Source organism: Haliaeetus leucocephalus, unplaced genomic scaffold (genome assembly GCF_000737465.1).
Source record: "Haliaeetus leucocephalus isolate CR32 unplaced genomic scaffold, Haliaeetus_leucocephalus-4.0 Scaffold184, whole genome shotgun sequence".
NCBI lineage: Eukaryota > Metazoa > Chordata > Aves > Accipitriformes > Accipitridae > Haliaeetus > Haliaeetus leucocephalus.
The window spans coordinates 6893835-6911510 of record NW_010972620.1 but is presented as its reverse complement, the minus strand read 5'-3'; positions in this window follow the sequence as shown (position 1 = coordinate 6911510).

The window sequence follows — 17676 nt, the reverse complement described above, 5'->3', positions numbered from 1 at the left end:
GGGAGGGGAGGTAGCTGCTGCAGCCAGCAATGCTACAGTCACAAAAGAAATAGGATCTCTCTTGAAACACTTTGGTAGGAGATCTCCAGGCTGATGCCTCCTGCCAAGTCTCCTTCCACCTCAATGCAAGAAAGAAGACGAGGAGCCCTATAAACAGGAGCGTCTCTGCTGCACTAGACCTGCTGCAGAGCAGCAGTTATCCCAGCCTATTATGTGGAACAAAACCCATTACCAAAACTTTGGTCATCAAAGCTAGCAACTGCAAGAGTTTACTTTAAAACACAGAAGTTTCTCCCACTATATTTCATTACGAGAACGATAAATTGTTCTGCCATGTGTAGCTAAGAGAGCAAATGCAGCCTGAGGTCCACCCTGCAGCCAGCTCTGAGCTAGAACAAAACTATTCCCACAATTTAGCTAAAATTTGCTTCTTGTCCTTTCAAAAAAAAAAAAAAAAGCTGTCTTGTAGAGAACATTGGATGACTCCCCTTGATTTACAGCTACAGTCATTAGGAGATGTAAGAAATAATAATGACCTGCTTCTGAAATGTCTTGCTTCTGAAAGCCAAAAACAATCTGAATAAAAAATTCATTGATCAATATTCTCCCACCATTTTTTGCCAATTAAGCCTGTAAGTTAGTGTACCTTAAAAATTATGCCAGAGCAAAGACTTCAGGGGCTCGGCCTTGGCTGTTCACCTATGAAAAATAAAATCTGCTTAATTTTTATGTGATAATAATTATGTAAATTATTTTTGGAAGTAAATAATTCAGCAAGGATGAGATGTACAACACAGAAGAATGGGCTGTGCCCGTGTTTTGCCTATCGATAAGGGACAATTTTGCTGTCCCTTTGAATGCCTGCAGCACCAACATTAACCTCCGCAACCATCTTGAGAGAGAAATATAAAAGAGCCCTCCCAGCAAAGCTAAATTCCACTGCCAGCTGACATTTGTTTCTTTTTATCTATACATTTGTCTAATTAAGAAGATATAATGCCATTTTAATTTTCATATAAACTCTTACCTTCAATGGGGATGCATTCTGCAAACCAAACAAGGATTTATTAAGATAATAAAGCAAGCACTTCATAAAAATTTAAATGCCTGCTACAAGCATCTTTTTTTGTGGAACTAAGAGGCCAAGAAAATCTCTTAAACTGGGGGAGGGATCTGCAGTAAGAAACGGCTTCAGGAAGCCCATGCCCAACCACATGTGGGAAGTCCATGTGTGCAGGGGTGCCTTCCCGTACTCGAGGCCACTCACCCCCCACGACACTGAGACTTCAGCAGGATTTCAGCTGTGTGCCACCTTTGCACCTTTTCAAGCACAGGGCTGCGCTGGTTCAAATTAATTGATTAATTTACAAGGACCTCAGCTGGGGGGAAAGCATATTAGTTTCCCCTGCTTGTGCTGCATCATCTGTTTATAACAACATAGTTAATCAAAGGAAGGGGAGATGAAGATCTTTTTTGCCAGTATGGCAGGAAAGACCGTGAAGCTTTAAGTGACACCCCCCTGAGACACAAAGTGAAAAGCTTGTGGAATGAGTTGAATTTTTAATACAATGGCACATTTTCCTTTCAGTCTGCTCTGGAGACTAAAAGAAAGGGTCGCACTCCCAGCTCCCAGCCATCCTGGGTGCAGCTGCTGTACCACCTCCTTACCTGAACCGTTTCAGAAGCAATGCAGATCTTAATACCTCAGGGAAATGACTCACAATAATCCCTTAAATCCCATAATTGAAAAAAATGGCCACTACTGACTAATGATTTTGGAGGTTGGGCATAATGAATTGAGTTCTGTTTAAGATGCCTGAGGATTTTAAAGTGATTGGTAGCTCTACCTCACTTGTCTGGGCTATGCAAGGTGTTCCCAAAGCCAACATGTCCTGGGTCAGCCAGGCAAAATGGTATCCAGGTCCTCTGAGACCAGGACTGTGAGGGACCAAGGATGCCATCCCATGTGCCACATCTTCCATTCCCTCCCAACACATGGAGACACCAAGGTGGATTTAGCAGTCACAGCACTGTGGCAGGCTCCCAGCAGGCTGGGCAAGGAGGGACAACGGCCTTTGTAACTGAAGGAAAATTTTGCAAAACAGAAGAGGTTGAGAGAAAGGACAATATCGCACACCTTATTTTTTTGAGGCGGGGCTAAAAGTTCCAAACTCAGCATTTAGAAAGGTGTGGGAGCAGGAAAGGATTCTCAGAAATACTCAAAATGTGATGAGAAGTTCCTGCAAAGAACTGGTGAAGTGCTTCTGCTCCCTCTTAGATCCCATAAGCTTTTACCTGAGAAACTGACCCTGTTAGCTCTATCAAATCAGATTTTCCACCCTCCCCTTTAGTTCTGGGGGAGAAAGAGACCAAGAGGCTAAAAATATATATTACAGCACAGGCCAGAAATGGACAAGCTTCCTACTCACTCCTACTCCCCTGGCCATGACCTACAGCAAGACTGCACAAAACTGAGGACAGGCAGAGATTAGCTGGCTGGCCAGATGAGGAAGGGTGGGCTCAGGTTTGTGATAGCAAGATTTGGTAATGCTTACCATACACGAAGTGTGCTGTCACATCTGGAAAGATGGGCAGCAGGTTCCAGTGGCAAAGGTTGCTGAGGATCGCTACAGTTTGTTGCCCGTGCTGCATGTGAGCTCTGCATCTCCTTCTTTCCTCTCTCCTGATAAACCTGAAGCACAGAGGCAGCATTTTCCTTAGTGGACCTGGTAGTCAATAGGTCGCCACAAGTCCCAGCCAATAATCGATGGTTTAACACGTGGCATTTCCTGGAGGAGATAAGCCTATGGCTTGCAAACACTACAGTGAACAATTCCTCTAGCCAAAAAAGCAGTTGATCTGCTTGGAACTTGCACGATCACTCCCCAGATGTGGACACCTAGGTGGTTTTTTAGATAGTGGCAATAGCTTTTGTTACAACTACAAGCTATTACTTGTCCTTACAAAAATCATTTTGCCGTTCTCCTTATACCACTGCAGCTCCAACAATGCTATCATAAATAATGAACATACTCAACAGTGTGGCAAGAAAACCTAAACAACACCGTAGCTGCTACTCACTTAAAATATTCTAGTCGGATTTACTCTCTGCTGTAATAAACATTATGTTTTCCCTCTTCTTCTCGAACAACTGTGACACTCATGACCACATTGCAAGAAAGTTCCCTGCAAGCCCCCAGCATTATGCAGCCTCATTAGTAGCTTTGATTATTTATTCGGCACATCTCCAGCTTGCCTGAGTGGCCGTAAGACTGTTAGTCCTGTGCACTGATTCATATTGCTAGTGGTTAATACAGTTCAAGTGCCAAAGGCAAGCCAAAGGGCAAAGCCAAATATAGGTAGTAGCATCAGCTGGGAAAAGTAACCAATTCACATCATGTCAGCCACCCCGTGACAACCCTGTTGAGCTGATGTTTAATAGAAGGCACTGAAAATGAAGACTTCATGCCTAAGGACATATTGATAACTTCACGGAAATGACCATAACCAGCACTGTTCTTCTGTGAGTTGTCTTTTTAATGATTGCTAATCTTGTTTAAGACAAGAAAAACTGCAGTTTACTTGAATGTTCTGGGTCTACAGGGAGGTTTCATTTCATTCTTCGTTTCTTTTCTCTGAAGCACCAGATGCTAGACAGGATTAGACAGCAGTTTGAACTAGAATGCAAAAAAATAGCCTTAAGAAATATTTGCATTGCCTTAAAAATGCTCCTGTAACCACACATCCAGATCTTGGTCCTCATTTGAACCAGCTTTTTTTTCCTTCCCTGCAGCAGTGTTAAGGAAGTTGACTGAAAGTTAGCAAGGTGGTCTCATGTATAATGCCCCTGCGGTGACTTACCAATGGCCCGTTGACCACCTCCAGTTTTTAGTGAGCGGGGCAGGAACATACCTTCAGCCTTGTCTGGAAATGCCATTTTGACCTCTTTGTCTTATACTGGAGGGAAAAGCCAGCCCACTCTTCTCTTCATTTTGTGGGAATCAGTTTGTTTAGAAGCGTTTGCTCTGACTTTCCAAATCAAATTGTCACCTAGAAATTCTTCCTTGCTATACCAAAAAGCAAGTGATTAGTATTATCGCCAAAGGAAGCAACAAATGAATAAAATATAGCTTTATTTTTAACTTATCCCTTAAAAAGCATAATGACCCCAGAGCTGTCCCACAGGAGTTATCCTTTATCACCACTGGATGAATAGAGATTTTTCTGGTTCGCAAAGCCCAAATCATCCATATTCATGCCAAACACATAGAGTTCCTGTCAAAAAGGCTTTAATCAGACACAAGGCAGAACGTAAGTTACTCTTGCACCAATAGCTCCCGATATGGTGAGCTACAAAGTGTCATAGCAACCAGTCCTGCAATGGGCTGAATTTTCCCTGACTTATGCCAACAACTCAAACCACGTCTTGGGATGCAGGCCAGAGTGAGCAACCAGCCCCAGGGACTGACTCCGCCCTTCTCTTCAAGCTGCCAAGTTCCTGGGTTGACTTATATGAAGGAAAAAAGACATGAAGTGAAAAAACAGGAGGAATTTGGACTGAAAATGTTCTTTCCACTGGAGTTAAGCAGTACACGAAAGTTGAAGTTTTCTGTTCAAGAACCAACCATTGAGAAGGCAGGTTCTCCACTCCATGGGGGTTGCTGGGATGGGATCTGGCTCCAGACATGACATTCTTCATAGCTGTCAGTCTTGCCAGCATCCTTAAAGAATAGCTGGCTGTGCCGTGACCTTCACAACATACCAGCCTGTAACAGGAGAGACATGTCTAGCCTCAGCTACACTCCTCCAGCCCACCAAAGTTTATGAGGGACCAGCACTAGAGAACTCTGCACCCTGGAGAATCATGACCTGGACATTTCAGGAGTACTAGAAATGCTTCTGCTGCTTGCAACTCATAGAGCACAGTGTGGCCATGATGTGGCCTCAGACATGGAAGCCCAGGTGTTCTCCAGCCACAAAGCATCCCACCACAAGGAACAGTGTTACGGCTCCTACCATGTCTTCAAAGAGCGCTCAGGGACTCCACTGCCCTACAGCAGGCAGCTCCAACAGCCAGGCAAAGCAGTTTTTCCCCACACTGTTTTACCCTGCATTTCCTCCCAAGTCTACCGTTCACAGTGCAATCAGCCTTCCGACACCCTTCATCTCCTTGAGACTCACATTCTGATCTCTTCACATGCACACCGTGTGCTTCTTGTACTCTGCTGGGGACAAGGAGAGAAGGGGAAGGGGTCATATCCCCCTTCAGGAAATGCTGATTGGATTATTTCAACCTTCTCCCTTCAAAATGTACCGTTATGGACCAACAAATAGCACACCCAGAGGTGACATTCCCCAAATAAACGATTACTTAAGGATTAGTCACGCAGCTGTACCGAAGGCATATGGCTGGCTTTGCAGGAAGGATTATTGTAGCAAAGATGAATACAGATGACTGAAGCAGCCAGGGCAGGGACCTGTCCTTCCACTTCAGCTGAGTATAAAGATTCTGGCTCAAGGTCTGTCTACCTGTATTTGGCATCTCCTAGATGTTCTCACAGCATTGCATTTGGTAATTATGAAAGGAAGGAAATCCTTTGCAAAAAGAAAGGAGTGACGAACACAAAAAAGTGTTTGATTTCCAAAAAAAATCTTGATCAATGCGCTAAAATGTCTGCCCCCTCAAGCTGGCAGTTTCCAAAGGACAGCAGAAAGACAAAAACTTTCTGAAGCATTTTCAGTTGCAGAATTCATAGGGGTACCCAGGGAGCTCTTGGCACAGCCTGAGCACGCAGCCATCGCGCCGCACTGCAAGCGCAGACGCTCAGCAAATTCCCCTCCAACGGGCCGTTCCCTTTGAGCGAGCTGAGGCCAGGGGGTTCATGTCCTCCTTCAAATCCAGGAGCTGTACTTGCTTTGAGGAAAACTGTTCTCTGCAAGGCCCTAATCCAAATTTTAGCCCTGATAAGGGTGAAAAAAAATGCTACAGCTGACTTGACTAAGCTTTCAAATCAACCCCGCTGCCTGTTGCATTAATAATTGCAGCTTTTAGCATACTGGAGCCCAGCAGTTTCTTAGGATGTAGCAGATGCCCTTTGGTTGCTCTACTTTTTTCCTATTGCTTATTTATTACCCTCAGGACTCTGTCAAGAAAAATTCAGGGGGCATTTCTTGCTTTTTGGAGGGAAGGATGGGGAGTGTGTGTGTGACACTCCCCCTCCAATGTTGAGCCACCAGCAGATGCAGAGACAGATGAGGTCCACCAAGAAAATAGAGCAAACTCCTGCTCTCACCTAAAACCACACATAAAGATCCCCTATTTGTGTCTTAGTGTCCACAAAACCATGAACAAGACTATTACAGAACAAGTTGGGTAGCAACGGCCCTTAATTTTATCAAGGCTCCTCTACCTTCCTAATTTCAAATACCTGTCAGCAGCAAAAAAGTGTCAAGCAAACTGCAAAGACTTAATTCTCTTCCTTTTTCCTGCATTTTTTTTTTCCTTTAGCTATAGCTCTTTTCCACGCTAACTCGCCAGGGTAGAGAGCAGGTGGCTTACGCTGGGTCCCTGCAAATCTCTGGGGCTCATGGCGTAATTATCAGCAGATTTTCCCAACGGACACGCACCTGCGCAGGGCCAGAGGAGCGGAGGCGAATCCAGCTTACCCGACTTCTGCACGCCGAGCCTGCTGTTTTCCACTTGCTCGTGTCATCCTCTTTTTTTATTATCATTATTATTATTATTAAGCCCGAGCGTAGAGGGGTTTCTGGGCAGCCCAGACAAGCCCGGCTGGGGGCTGCCAGCCCCGGCGCCGGCGCAGGGCTCTCTCCCACTCGTCCCCAGTTCCCCCAGCCGAGCCGTGCTGGGGGAACCCATGGCCGGTCCGAGGGGTCCCTCTGGTGATGGGAAGCGGCGGCGGCCCGCAGCCGAGCGGGGGCTGCTCCCGCTCTCCCCGTCCGGAGGGGTCCGGGCGGGTTCGTCCCCCCGCAGAGCCGGCCCTGCCCGGCTCCCAGCGCCCTGCCCTGGCCGGGGTGCGCTCACCGAGCCGTCGCAGCCCAGCAAGACGGGCTTTAGGCCGGTGTCCTGGTTCCAGCTGGCATAGAGTTAACTGTCTTCCTAGTAGCTGGTCCAGTGCTATGTTTTGAGTTCAGTATGCGAAGAATGTTGATAACACTGATGTTTTCAGTTGTTGCTCAGTAGTGTTTAGACTAAAGTCAAGGGGTTTTCAGCTTCTCATGCCCAGCCAGTGAGAAAGCTGGAGGGGCACAAGAAGTTGGCACAGGACACAGCCAGGGCACCTGACCCAAACTGGCCAACGGGGTATTCCATACCATGGGACGTCCCATCCAGTATAGGAACTGGGAAGTGGGGGGCAGGGATTCGCTGCTCGGGGACTGGCTGGGTGTCGGTCGGCGGGTGGTGAGCAATTGCCCTGCACATCATTTGTACATTCCAATCCTTTTATTACTACTGTTGTCATTTTATTAGTGTTACCATTATCATTATTAGTTTCTTCTTTTCTGTTCTATTAAACTGTTCTTATCTCAACCCAGGAGTTTTACTTCTTTTCCCGATTTTCTCCCCCATCCCACTGGATGGGGGGGAGTGAGTGAGCGGCTGCGTGGTGCTTAGCTGCCGGCTGGGGGTAAACCACGACAGCCGGCAGCCGTGTGGGATCTGAGAGCCCGCGGTGGTGCACGGCCCGTGGGGTCGGGCAGCATCACCCCAGGCCCGATGGTAATAAATCCCATGGCAGGGGATGGGGATTACTGTGCCCATAGCTGCACAGGATGCGGGGCAGCCCCCCAGCATCCTTCCCTCTCCTCCGCCCCAGAGTGGGGTCAGCAAGTCCCATCCCAAAGGCAGAACGAGGCACTGCCTGCACTCGGGGTTTTTCAGGCTGACGGATAATCTGTCACTTAACAGAGTCAGAACTTTCATGAACAAGAAGTACAATTCCTCCCCGGGCTTAAGGGAATGAATCAACAGTCCCTCCCCTCCACACGGAAAGCAGGGACACAGTCACTGAGCCCAAATGCCCACGCATGCAGCATTTGGGGGAGAAAAGGCAGAACGAGGAAAGGATGGATGATCTTAGTGCATTGGGCAGAGGATGGACCAAAAGTGATTTTCTGATCACTGCAGTTCAGCAGCTCATACCCAACAAATTGGCTTCAAATGCATTTCTCACAAATCACCTACAGCGCATTCCCAGTGATGTAGTCCAAAATAATGAAATCTTCTTTAGAAATTGAAATCCAGCCAGCATTTACATTCCAAGTGCCCCAAATCACTAAATTGAAGATATGGCTGATTCACCATCTCTAATGATCTGTCAAACCTGGGTGAAGGAGGTCAGATCCAAGGAGGTTTTTCTAGGCCCCCCGGGCTCAGGGGAGACCACAGGGGCTCTGCTAAGTGGAAAATAATGTGATGCTGGTCCCAGGCCTCCTTTCATGCTCATTTAGCCAGGTGTGATGCTGTCAATAGTGGTGGCAATGCATTACTTTAACACAGGTATAATTTAGCAGAGGGTCGTGTCTGCTTTTTTCCCTAAAGAGCCTTTAAAAAAAGCAATCTGTCAGCCCTTCCTATTCCTATTCAGGTCACTCCCAAGCCATGTTCTGCAATACAGTCATAGAGAAAAATGTAGAGTGTTTTCACTTTAAAGTGTGATGATAAAAGAATACCTGGTAGCCAGCGGGAAATTTCAAGGGGTGAGAGCAGTCCTTCCAACTCCTCTGGGGGTCTGACATTACATACTCCTCAGGCAAGTAAGTTATTAACTTGCTTCGTTCATGCCCTTTAGCAGGAAGCAGAACTAAGTGCAAATCCAAGTCCTAACTATTGCAGATTTCACGCCTAGTTTGGCATCTTAGTTTTTTCCAGCTTTCATAAGTAGGTGTTTATCATCTGAGAAGCTCAGCTTTAATGGAAGAAGAAAAGTCTGCCTCTTAGTCCTCCTGTTTGCAGAATACAGATGTTTGCAGTTGCACCCTTTCAAGGAGCAGTGTGCTAGCTTTCTGCCAGTGCTATGATCCAGCAGCAAGGTGTTTTATAAACCAGTGAGGATGGTGGCTCAGCAAACTGTTGAAGTATCTCTTAAGCAGACCACACAAATGGAGCTGCTTGTGTTTCAGCACTGACACGCTCTAGAAAGGTCCTGTCTGAATATCCCAAGTGGTGGCAATGCTCCCTCTTTCTCACTGACACCTGGACTGTCTAAAAGCTCAGTCTTGTCACCTTGTGTGGGACTGAATACTTTTGCTCAACGATAACTATTTTCAGTATGTTCACAGCTAATGGGCAGAGCTGGCCTCGTGACCAAGTGTCTCAGTCTGCTGCAGAACGCAGACATCTCTGCACACAGGCAGTTTTCTTTGCAAAGGCACTCATACACTCCATATGCCATTTTTAGCCTAACAGCAAGGAGTCACAGGTGCCATCCAGTGAAAGCTTTGCTTTTCTTATTATTTACCAGCAGAAGGTATTACTGCAGTCTTAGAGCTCTGTTGCCCATTCAGTGCACTCTTGCTTACTGCTTCCTCTGCCTGGAAGAAGAGCACTAAGAAGAAACTTTGTGCTGCAGTTTATTGCTATTTTACTTTCTTCACATTAAAACTGCATCCAGTCCTGCTTAAAATGACAGTCTTATTCCCCAGCAAGGCAATCCTCATACCCTCAGAGATGCACTTTCCTCCACAATTCTCACAGTTTGTAATTAAACTCTCCACTTTCTTGGCACTGTTAACCACCAAGCACTTTGGAGCAGAGAGCTGGTGCCCCACTGAAGCAAACAGACAGACAGACAGACTGCCTTTGATTCTGATGGGCTCAAATTAGGCTACAGGTTCAGCCCCAAACTGTGTAGCTCCATCTGTGAAGGACCCAGGCTCCTTGCCTGATTTGCAGAGGGCAAAAGCATTCAAACAGTTTCTTGCAAGATCTGAAGCTTTAAGCGTGACATCCATATTATGGACTGATACCAGTTTTTACACAACAATGTTTCAATTGCCTGTTCTCCGTTTTCCCAACCCAAGCTGGGAAAGAAGAACTGAAGTTTGTTTCACAGGCACTGCCATGCTGAAGATGAAGCAGCGAGGACCTAGCATTTCAGAAGCTGTCTGGCAGCGTTGTGGCTACCAAGAAACTTTGAGGGACTTCAACATGTTCTCCAAGTTCTGCACATCACAACCTGTTGCACAAAGAAACCGTAAGCTCTTTTCTGCATCTGACTCTGGGGCAGGCAAAACATTTGGTCCACATCCCTTTGAGATCCACCAAAACTCTCCCATTAACTTGACTGAGGTTTGAGTTGGGCCCAGAGACCATTTCCTAAAGAGTCATCTAGCTTTTGCCAAGGTCCAGCACATAAGGAGGTGAGGTATTTGTTTCTGCTTTGAGGATTTAAGATGTTCCTGTTGTAAAAATAACAGGGATGTCCACCCCTGTCATTTCTAACTGCCGGGAGTGGGAGGACATGGCTGGAAGGGAGGGGAGGGGTGGCTGGATGCATCTCTCCACCCAAACAGCACACAGATCTCACCATCCCCTGGCCCTGCCAGCCAGCTAGTGAAGCTCCTTTGTGGCACCCACGTAAATGTCAAGCTTTTCAAAATCGCGCCCTACTATAGCTCTTGGAGGATGATTTTCCCACACACATGAAGGAAGAGAATACGCCCAAAACAAAATTAGGATATAAACATATGAAGTGTGAAGCTGAAGGCTTATGGTACCTTTATGATGCCTCAAACTCCATTAACAAGTTGGTTTGCTTTCCAGAAGAGTTCAATCCTGTTTCATACTTAGGGAAAGGGGGGGGGGGGCTGTTGACAGCACTTAACTTCAGGCTTTCTTGAGAAACCTCTCTCTTTCTCCCCTCATGGGAAGCAAAGGCAGGCAAGGACTTCCACCTCTCTAGCACAGATGGATAAATTGGCGCCCAGAGATGGCATTTACATACAGTTTGCCAGCTTTGGGACTGAAAAGCGTAAAATTTGATCCTGCCTAATTTTGGTAGAGTGGTGGGGGGATACTCATCCTGTCCAGAAAAACAAATAGAGCCATGAGCACATCAGGACGTCCCAGACGAAGCACACCCACAGCAGGCAAAATTAGTGGGTGGTGCACAACATTAATTCAGCTCCTTACCCTTACCAGGATGTTGCCTTTAATTAAATTAGCATAAGCTATCTCTTTGACATTCTGATTTAATATTATAGACTCAAGGTTTTATCCCAGTAAATGCATAAAATGAGAAAGCATCTCAGAGTCATTTTTTTATGTTTCTCTGTACACTCACTGTTTCTATTGTCTTAATGATCTAGTTTGTCTTTGCCAGCTGGGTTGTGTGTGTTACAGACCAAGCCAATGTTTAGTTCTCAAAAGGGGACAGCAAATCACTACAGTGGCTTCTTTATTGCAGCATCTGCGGGGGCTCCCCAGTGACACGGAGGAGCCTTATGGCTGTCATCTTCCCAAAAGTCATCCTGAGCCTGGGGGACAAGTGCTAACTGAGACCAATTTGTGCTGGGCTTGGATCTGCTTCTGGACCATTCTCCAGCAAACAAGGAGGGCTGTGGAAAGACTCTTCTCCCTGGGCTGTTTCCTCTCTTTTAAAAGCATTTTCACACTCTCAAGTGCTGTGAAAAATGTCATGGATAGCTGAGAGTCTTATTCAATATGCACTGTACAGAGCGGGGATAGGTCACGCTGCCTTCTTCGTACAAGGAGCTCCCCTGCGCTCTCTTTGGGTAGGATTTGTTTCAGGCTTCTTGCGCGTGAAGCCTCCGGACAACACTGACCCACCTGGCCAGGATCTCATTTCCAACCCACTGCCCACCACCAACTGTAGGTATTCCTCCTTGCTGGGTTTCTGCCACCCAGGTAGCTGAGTGCCCATCCAAAACCCAGCCTGGATCCTTCATTGGTACCAGCACTTTTGCTTCAGCCTGTGTTCTCTCTCCCTGTGCACAGAAGGCTCGCTGTGAGGTGGTGAACCCAGGGGAACCAAACTCCGGTTCTGCAACACGTGGTTTATGTGCTTCCATAGAGCCTTCGCATTTGCATGTTCCTGAATTAATCACTTTAAATTAATGCTTGTTGGTTTTCTCATGTCAATATGCACTGAATGCAAAACAGTATCATCCGTACAAGTGACTATTTCTAGCTCTACAGCAGATTAAAACTAAATTTGCTGATGTTTCAAAACTGGCAAAAATCATGCATCCGCAGTACAATTTTTAATACTAGGCAGACTGTTATTAATGGTGGGATGGCCTGTATTAAAAATTCTATGTTTATGAAATGCACTTTCAAATGCTTGACCGTAGCAGCATAAAGCTCACTTGCTTTGTTCTTTAAAGGTAATGGGAATGGGAACCTGCTCTACGGCAGGGTCGTTACCACGTTAGTTGTGATTGCTGCTTTTCTCTTGATTCAGCAGCTGGATCTTTCCTGGATTTTTACAATTCTTCCACCCTACATTGGGAACTCACCCCCTTCTCCTGCTGTTGGTCTAACTATGTCCCAGATATTTCAACCTACAAAGACTATATCTGACCTGTGCTTAAATGAGCGATGACCCTCTGTACACAGAGAACTGAATAAATGGAGCCAGAATGCCTTCCTCTAGAGAGCCTCCTCCATACTGTTATTAGTACTTTTCTGCTCTTGCAGAAAAGCCTCCCACTTTTTCAGGAACTTCACCATTCATCCAGAACATGCACAACAGCCTGCGGTCACACATGTTGCAATACAACTTCGTATCTGCAGGCTCAGGAAAAGACGGGTGTCCCGGCTCTTCTTGAGACGGCTCACACTCCTCAGGAGGAAGACTACAGGTGGGTGAGCCCTGCCCTGGAGCCCGTCTTCCACGCCAGGACAAGAGTAGTGGTAGGACCGCATTGATACGAGTGGGGTTGCTCCTGGACAAGGCTGTCCCCTGGGGACTGCCCACACTTTGACAGTGCCAGCACCCCTTACTAGAGTGTTGGATTCACACAATGTCCATCTTTCAGCCCACATCACGTTTAATGAGCCGGACAGGCATTACGCCGTCCTTTTCAAGAGAGACAGAAGCTGAGTGTGCAGTATGCTCAGGCAAGGATTAAAGTAAGATCTGTCTGATTCCACAGCTAGGCTTGGTGGGATTCAAGGTTTATTTTTACTGAGAATTGACAATTAAAAGCAACATTAATTTCTGGTTATCAGCTTTTACTGCCAGTTACCATCCTGCCCTCCAGCCCTGTTTCGGGGCCCACAGTGCCCCCTCTTTAATGCCGGCACCTCCCTGGTGCTCAGCTGGGGTCACCTGCAGAATCCAGCCTTGATAAATTATAACCAGTGCTGCAGGAGCAAGAGGCAAAAAAGCAGTCTCTGTTGATATTTCACAATTAAAAATTGAGTCCTGCTAAGCCTCCTTGTAGCTATGCTGAGCCTTTAATGTAAAATGGGTTTGCAGCCTTTGGTGGAAAGACCTTGTGAAGAAGGGTGAGGGAGCTGGTTATCTCTCCATCAGGCCGCTCACACTATCACAACTAACAATGCTTTCAGGTGAGCTTTTTGCAGGAGTGGTTACATTTAAGCCTGGCTTCATAAGGAGCTGGTTATCCCAAAGTAGAGGCAGTCTTACCTATTGCTTGCTGCCCAGGAAGGAGCTTGTGTTGCTGACTCGCTGGTTGCTGTGGGGCAAACACACGATGTTTGCATTACAGCGTTATGGAAGCAGCCAACTTTGCTCCAGTGGTTATACTAAAAAGCGTCTTTAAACAGTGCTTTTGTGGAGAGGCACTATTTTTTAAGCAACAGCCCAGGCACCTGCCTCCTGTCACCTCTGCTCTGCAGCAGAAGCAGGGCAATGCCATCTGACTAGCAAGCAGAAGTTAACTCCATGAGGCATCTTTACCACATCCCCTGTGCTGCAAGGCGTGCAGGTACCGTTACCCACGGCCTTCAGCAAAGAAAATGCAAAAGCATCAATGCCCAGGGTTATTTGCTTTGCCAAGTGGAAACCCTTGTCCTCATTCCCCTGTGGGAAACCCAAAGACGGTAACTGCACCTGACATCTCTGCCCCGGGTGGCAAGCCCTTTTAAACTGCCTTGCCGTAATCTAGAGAAGAGGTTAGAAGAAACACATGTTATCATAGCTTGGCTGTGGGTAGCAGAGGTGGGATGACAGTTTGCTCGCTAGTCTGTACTGGCGTACGGTGCTGCCTGCTCACAGATGCCATGGCAAGTCTCGGCATCAGTGAGGATGACCAAATGGCCACTGGCCAGGAGTGTGGTCCACCAAGCTGCTCACCTGGCTCAGCACACACTTACCGTGGCATTTCTCATCCATCTGTATTCAAAATCTGATTGATTCAGAGCTGCCCATTGGTCTGGATTTGAAACATTTTTAAAATCTGAACAGTTGAGAACTTTGTAAATGATGCAAGCACTTCAGAACTGACCACATAACATTGCTCCCAGAGGGGGGGTCAGTGAAGGTCCCAAGTGGGAAGCATTGCCCAAAGTGAAGGAGAGGTTTGCACACCAATCCTGAGTCTTGTCACTTGAACGCAGGTTTATTTATTCCACCTAGCCATAACCATGTGCCTGAGGCATCTGAGAGAGCAGCTTTGTCTGCTTGTCAAGTCAATGGAGAAGGTGTCGCAGATGGAGTCATGCACTTCACTTGTAAGAGAGAAGCAGCAATATACTTTATTGATATAAAACAGTGAGTTAACAAAGTTCAATGGTAAATGCAAAAGTGGTTTAACAAGATTTGATGGCAAGGTACACTTGATTATTTACTGCACAGTGGTCAGAGTCAGACAAAACTGTCAGGGAGACCCTCCCATTGAGTCATGAGGTTCAGAAGGGACCCCCTTGCTTTCTAAACTCCTCAGAGAGGAGTCCAGGTGTGGCTGGGTCCACTCCTAGTCCCAGACTTGGTCAACGGTTTATGTCTGAAGGATTATATAGGCACAATCAATCATTTAAATCACTTAGCTAAGATTTCAAAGTTTAGCATGCTATTAATCACCAAGAATCTGTTGCGGCAAGGAATCTCTCAACCTCCAGGAGTAACCTTGAGAAGCTGCCCTACTCAGGGGGAGATCCTGGCATCCAGCCCACTGCTCTGCGGGAGAGCTCAACAAGGCACTGGCTGTCCACTATTTACAGAGTAAGATGATTGACTTACAGTCATAGCTGCAGACCACCAAGACGTCTGGGTCACCGTTCCAGACAGCCCTTGGCTACCATGTTGCCATCCATCCCCCAAAGTCCAGAATAAGCTGGATGGGGATGCAGCCATCACAACCCCCACTGGTGGTTATGGCTTAAGCAGGGACAGGGGGGACACCACCGCAGAAGGCAATAACCGCAAAAGGATGCTTCAACTCACAAGTATGCTACATCATTTCTGAGGTTACCTATCTCTCTCCACTGACTATGGAAAGCAAACACAAGGTATTAGCTCTGTTTGATAGGATGAACACAGCTCGCTGCATCTTAGCTGCTACTCCTGTTTCTCAGGAGTAGTGTAATCACTGCAGCAGGAATTTTTCAGCAAAATGTTTGACTTTGGGGTTTTTTTATGGTTTTGTGTTTCTTATCTGAAAAATTCAAGGTCTTCAAAATTCAATCTGCACAGGGGATTAGGGCCAGGTTTCATCAGGTTTATGTCAAAAAATATTTTAATACAGTTTCAAAAATTGTCAGACAGCCTTGTTCCAACAAGTTCTAAATGGAAAACTCCCAACCTCTACTTAATTTTTTTTTTCCCCTTTAAAAATGACATACCAACCCTGGGGTTAAAATTCTTCCTCATTCCAAAAAAACAGCTCTCAAGGAATGTGATGGTTAAAGCCCTTAAAGCCCTTATGATTTTGCTAATAAGTCCTCTCATGAGTTCCTCCTGGAGCAAGAAGGATGAGTGGGGGCTTGGGCGCAGCGATGGCACCAGGTCAGCTTGCTCGGGCTGGTCAGAGGCAGGAGGTACAACTGCTCCTCAGCAGCGTGTTCGGGAGGGTGAGCAACCGGGGAGATAGAGCAATTTGAGCAAATGGCACTAAAGTGGCCTTAAGTACCTTCTGGCTGTACATCAGAAGGTTCCTAGCCATCAGAGCAGCCGTGCTCTCTGAGCACATCGCACAAGGCGCATTTGGAGGGGGACCTCCCCATCCTTGCAGCTTACGATGGAGCCAGACAAGCTCCTGAAGGGTGGTGCAACGCGGTGATGGGACAGCCAGCAAACAGGCAGGGTAACTCGGCACAGCCCTTCCAAACGAGTCGGCTGTCCAGGCTGTATGTGCCAAACCAACTCACCCCACTGTCAGCGTGGAGCCGCGCTGCGGCCACCAAACCCCCTCCTCCTTGTGCAGCGACACAGAGAAACCGTAAGAAACAGGAAGGGCTTTATGGGGTCAGACAGCATTACGGTCCCGTTTCTTTCCCATGCTAATCTTCATCAGACAGATATCACTCCACCGCCTTGCGGAAGGAAACACATCCGTGGGCATCCGCCACATCCCAAATTTAGAATGATTTTTAACAAGCTGGAAGGAGAAAAATAAACAGCACTTGATCTGCAAGCTTCCCATTCTTGACAGTGTCCCCAGAGGTGGTGGAAAGCTGCAGAGACAGCTTCTTGCTTTAATTGGTACATTAAAATTCTTCCAGGCCACTACACAACTGTTAATAGGCAACTTAATTAAGCACTAACCCAGTTCATATTTCTACCCTCCAGAGGCTCTTGTTTCATTTTTTCTTCTTATTACATTCAAAGCCATGGGGAGTTTTGTCCTAATCATGTAAAACAAGCTGAGGGCAGTGACACCAACTTAACTCCTGATCTCCAGACATCTCCACCAGATGCCCAGGCCTGCAGTTTCTTCCCCAAAAAGAAGACAGAGGACTCTGAGAATGACTTGCGAACTGCCACATGTCAGCAAAAATAAATGGCAATAATACTTAGCACCTGCAGCCAAGTCACCCCCACTGAGTGTAAAAAGGAGACGGTGTTGAGCAAAGACAGGTCCTCTCCCGACATCAGGTGCCAACACACAGGCGTGTTTTAGGTGGTCTCTTGAATGACTGAGGATCCTCATTCAGCCTTTCATGAGCATCTTCCAAAATGCGGGTGTCTTCCATGCTGTCCACAGCCACGCACCACCCACAGGACACCCCTCAGAGCACCACGTGACAGAGAAGTAGCAAAGAAAAGAAGATGTCATCTCCTGATCCCCAGGAGAGCTTTAATACTTGGCTGCTCCAACCAGCCGGCTCTCACTGTCGCTGTCTGCTGAAGGAACCACAGGCATAAGCATCCGTGCCCCACAACACACCCCAGCCCCTCATCATTACTGGGCAACTAATTCACTGTGTGTAACCTGAACGTCAGGCTGGTTTGATGGGTTTGCTGAGGAGGTCCTCAGCAGCGATCTTCTCAGAAGTTTTCTTTTTCTTGCTAAGGCTGGCCTGGGGTAAATCAAAACTTGCTCCAGTAGCTGTCACGGAAAGCGATGGGTTTAATAGTCATGCCAACAACAGTGGGGTTTTCATTACAGATGAGTTATGAGCCATTTAAGTTAAAAAACAACTGGATTTTACTGCTGTCAGGCACACTTAAGGTAGTACCCTCAGATTGAGGAAGGAGGGGTGACTGTGCAGAAGCCAAGCAGTCACCA